Source organism: Neolamprologus multifasciatus, chromosome 11 (assembly GCF_963576455.1).
Source record: "Neolamprologus multifasciatus chromosome 11, fNeoMul1.2, whole genome shotgun sequence".
Lineage (NCBI taxonomy): Eukaryota > Metazoa > Chordata > Actinopteri > Cichliformes > Cichlidae > Neolamprologus > Neolamprologus multifasciatus.
Genome location: NC_140449.1, coordinates 13,181,458 through 13,186,821, shown reverse-complemented (window position 1 = coordinate 13,186,821; position 5,364 = coordinate 13,181,458).

The following is a 5,364-nucleotide window of genomic DNA, read 5'->3' as shown; positions in this document are numbered from 1 at the left end:
TTAATGACATTTCTGGTCCTTTTCTTTAAAGCATGTGCACTTTTTGGCAGGCAGATACCTTGTTTGATAATGAATCAGTATTGTACTTCCCAGCTGCATATCATAAAATCATCCACCACTATTTCTCCTGCTTCCGTTGGTTTGAATTTTTCCCAGAGCTGTGATTTAATCCTCCTGTGCTTTGTTAACACAAACCTGGAGATGGGATAGTGTATAAAGATTTTATCATTAGACTTTTTATAAAGTTCCTGGAAGTTCCTGTAAAAGTGAAAAGGTCAATAATAAAACTCTAATGATTCCTATTGATTTTTATTTCAGATGTAAAATTGACAGATTTTTCCGAAATTTAAAAACAAGCAAACAATGCAACAATGAATGAAACGAAGAACTTGAAGTGAAGAAACTAACAATACATGCTGATGATACTGTAAATAAGATTCAAGAGTAAGGGTTGTCCAAATATGGTGCTTTACACGTTTACACATTACTCGTTTGTTCACTGGTACCATTTGACAAAAAGCAAAACACACCCACAGAGAAGACTATCAGAGCTATGCTCCCCACGACCCTGACAGAAGTGAACCCCATTTCCTACTTTGTGCCACACGGAGAATTCAGCACATTATAGTGCTGTCATTGCAATCAGTCATTCTTCAGTGGGGTCTGCTAAGTTAGTGATAAGAGGTTAAAGAGCAGCCATGGTGTAATAGCCAACGTCTTACAAAAGGGAATTTACGGCTAATAATGGAGTGGTATTTAAGTTACGTTTTTTCAGCTTTCATGTTAAAGCTTTGCAATCCTCTCCTGTCACAGCCTCTAAAGGAAAACCCTGTCAATCTTTCTTTTTTCATTCCCCTCCCAGCAGGGCTGGTGGAGATAAAGCAGAGAGAATATAGGCCTCGCTGTCGACGTGCAGGTATTTCATTCAGAGGTCAGAGTGGACAAACTGCAGCTGTCCACAGTGAGATGAACTACTGCCTGCAGTAATCACTAATCCAGAGGTTCCAGCTGCCCCCTCCCACACCTCCTCTAACCCTCGTGACCAACCCGCTGATCCCACACTCTGTGGCATTCAGGTCTCCTAAGGTCATCTAATATTTCACATTAATTTTCTCTGACTCAAAAACTTCAGTCATTGACTCTTTACTTTCTTACTTTTTTGTCTCTGCCTGCCTTCTGCTGTGTTTCCAGAGACCAGCATTTTAAATCTAATATATGAGTATGAGGGAAAAAGTCAAATTTGAACAAGACAAACAAAAAAAGAAAAAAGGTTGTATTCAGACCAAAGCGAAAGCAAGCTATTTGGAATGATTTGTCATTAGGTTAATTATTAAGTCTTATTCGTAAAGGTTGATGTGATGTGGGAACCTTCAGCTCAGATTTGTTGGGGTTCTGACAACAGGTTTGCTCCGACATACAAAACTTGCTAAAAACAACAAGCTCATAGGTTGTTTTGGGGGTAATTATAGCATAAATCCCAGCCATGACATTTCACATGGCTGTAAAACTCTGATTTGTCAGGTCAGAGGTTAAAGGAAATAGACCACAGTTCCACTGAAAAAGAGGATCTGCTCACATAAGCTTAAAACTTGGCACGAAGTCAGCCTCTTCTAGTACTTTTGAATACTGACCTAGGACACAATTGCGTTTGGGTTGTGATAACTAAATTAAATTACACCTAAATCACCTCGCTATGTCTTATTACTTATTTAAAGTTATTTAAAGAAGATATTTAACTTTGAAGGGGAATTTTATAAGGAGACAGCACCACTGGTGCAAATTTCAGATTTGAAAAACAAAACCAAAAAACGGAATTTTTGTGAAATGTTAGATTAAATTAAACTCCTGTTTCTCCATTAAATAATGCACCCTTTTGTTTATGCAGCTGAGCATGGACAGAAACTGAAAGAATAAAATTATACTAAAGGTTCTAAGTTTAGTTTTGTCTTGTCAGACAGGAAAATGACAATTTAATATGTATTTAGTTTCATTAAAACAGAACATAATAATAATGTCATATATTGGACAAAAGCAGCACACAACCTCACACATTGTACAGTCAAGTGAAAACTCACGTTGCAGACTAATGAATGTCTTCCTAAATGTGGACACTTATCATCATCAATCTGGAAATAGGCCTCTCTGGGGGCGGAGATTTTAACGAGACGCTACAGATCATGGCTCTCAGGATAGATTTGGTTTCAGCAGTCGTGGTTCATTGGAGGTTTAACATACACGTTCTGGTCAGCAAATTGATTTCTTTCACTGATTGATAAAAGACAGATTCAATAATGATCCAGAATATGCAAGAAATGGGGCCAAGGCAAATATTCAAAAGGTGTTGCTAAGATTTGAGGTGCTCCAATGATACTGTACATGTCTGCAGCCCTGTTTTACTTCAAGAAGTGAACATTTTAAAACCACTGTACATTTTTCAAGTCATGTGCAGAATCTACCCTGGAAATAGGAGAGGATTGGATTATGTCAAAATTTTAGAAATTGTCAAAAGAAATGTTAGAAACCTTTTCTTGTGTGAGCATGGGAAACTGCTACATTTTATATAAAAAAAACCCTCACCAATATCTATCATGGCTTGATTTTAAACACTTAGTCATTTCATTAAGACCTGGATAGGGGCTGTTTCAGTTTCTGTGAGGAAGACGTCAAACTGCTTTGCATAGATAGAAATTGTAAAGTATGCTGGCAAGTATCCCAAATATGATCACTCCCTGCTTCAAACAAGTAACAGTAGGCCCCGCCTGGGTAATCTGGGTCGTAAAATAAGAAGTTGTTAGCCTGGGCAAATCATACCCTAGGGCAAAAAAAAATCAGACTGTTACATTTCTGCTAACCCTACTTCACCCTGTTTTCTTTAATAAACCCCTTAGGATTTCCCTTTATTGAGAGGAATCCCACTACATAGTACAGGGTGGGCCATTTATATGGATACACCGTAATAACATGGGAATGGTTGGTGATATTAAAGTCCTGTTTGTGGCACATTAGTATATGTGAGGGGGCAAACTCCTCAAGATGGGTGGGGACCATGGTGGCCATTTAGAAGTCGGCCATCTTGGATACAACTTTTGTTTTTTCAATAGGAAGAGGGCCATGTGACACATCAAACTTATTGGTAATGTCACAAGAAAAACAATGGTGTGCTTGGTTTCAATGTAACTTTATTCTTTCATGAGTTATTTACAAGTTTCTCTTTGTTCACCGCCATTGACATGTCGAAGAGGTTAACACGTGAGGAGCGGATCAAAATTGTGTTGATATCTGGTGAACGCAGTAACCGGGTCATTGCAGCAGATTTCAATGCAAGACACCCTACAAGACCACCCACTCCCATGCTACAGTTAGCAAACTGCTTGCTAAGTTTCGTGAAACTGGTTCAGTGTTGGATTTGCCAAAATGTGGACGCAAGAAAACTGTCACTAATGAAGAAACGTCAGTGGCTGTCCTAGCTTCATTCAGCAAGAGCCCACAGCGTAGCACTCGCCGCATGTCACTGGAGAATGGCATTAGTCGAACATCCCTTCGGCGGATATTAGCTACTCACAAATGGCACCCTTACAAACTCCAGCTACTGCAGCATCTCAATGAGGATGACCCAGATCGGCGCACAGAATTTGCAGAATGGGCAAAACAAAAATTGGAACAGGACCCTCAGTTCACGCAGAAGTTTTTGTTCAGCGATGAGGCAAACTTTTATGTGAATGGTGAAGTTAACAAACAAAACCACCGCTATTGGTCTGACACTAACCCACAGTGGATGGATCCCTCCAAGACTGTTGGAACAACAAAAGTGATGGTTTGGTGTGGTATATGGGGTTCAGCGATAGTGGGTCCATTCTTCATCAATGGAAACCTCAAGGCCACTGGATATTTGAAATTGCTACCTGATGATGTGTTTCCCTCTTTATGCACTGAAGCTGGCACCTTCCCTGAGTTTTTCCAGCAAGATGGTGCACCACCACATTATGGGTGCCAGGTCCGAGCATTCCTAGATGAACAGTTTCCTGGAAAGTGGATTGGTTGTCGTGGGCCAGTTGAATGGCCCCAAGGTCTCCCGATCTGACCCCCTTAGACTTTTATCTTTGGGGTCATCTGAAGGCAGTGTGAAGATACGAGATGTGCAGCACCTGAAACTATGGATACTGGATGCCTGTGCTGGCATTTCTCCTGCAGTGTTGCTATCAGCGTGTGAAGAGTAGGAGAAGAGGGTTGCATTGATAATCCAACACAATGGGCAGCACATTGAACACATTTTATAAGTGGTTAGAAACTTGTAAATAACTCATGAAAGAATAAAGTTACGTTGAAACCAAGCACACCATTGTTTTTCTTGTGACATTACCAATAAGTTTGATGTGTCACATGGCCCTCTTCCTATTGAAAAAAACAAAAGTTGTATCCAAGATGGCCGACTTCTAAATGGCCACCATGGTCACCACCCATCTTGAGGAGTTTGCCCCCTCACATATACTATTGTGCCACAAACAGGACTTTAATATCACCAACCATTCCCATGTTATTACGGTGTATCCATATAAATGGCCCACCCTGTACATCTTGTAATGTTCCCTCTTTGGGTAGAAATGAAGTGCACAAATTCCTTTGTTGTTCCAGGTATCTACCAGCGCAGCAGTGGTTAAAGGTCACAGCCATGTCTGGGCACCAACTGTCAAAATCTGACCTTCCTGGTTTTAACCTGGTGATCAGCACAGTATTTGGAGCTTTACAAGCAGCCCAGATGTAATTAAGTTACACAACTGTACTCTTAATATGACGCTCTATAATTAGAACCATGACTTGGTGAAACTCTATCTTTGAGAGAGTACATTAGGCAGCAATAAAGTTTTCATTTAGAGCAAGATCTAAGTTTAAAAAAGTTTTTAAACCTTTTTCACTCAAAGACATTTAGATCAAGGAAGTCATTATTCACAGATAATTGCTAAACAGATTTGATAAAAACAGTATACGAGGTAAGTTCTCTATCCCAAAAAATCTTGTGAACATTAAACCATTTAATTTAATTAGACTTTTAATTCATTTGAAAGCCTGATGCTTAACATTGTCCACCCCAGCTGTGAAACTCAGAAACCAGTCTTACTTGTTATCATCTATCGTCCACCTGGGCCTTACACAGAGTTTCTGTCTGATTTCTCAGACTTTATATCTAATTTAGTTCTGAGCTCAGATAAAATAATTATTGTGGGTGATTTTAACATCCATGTAGATGCTAAAAATGACAGCCTCAACATGGCATTTAATCTGTTGTTAGACTCAATTGGTTTCTCTCAAAATGTAAAAGAACCCACCCACCACTTTAATCACACTCTAGATCTTGTTTTAACATAT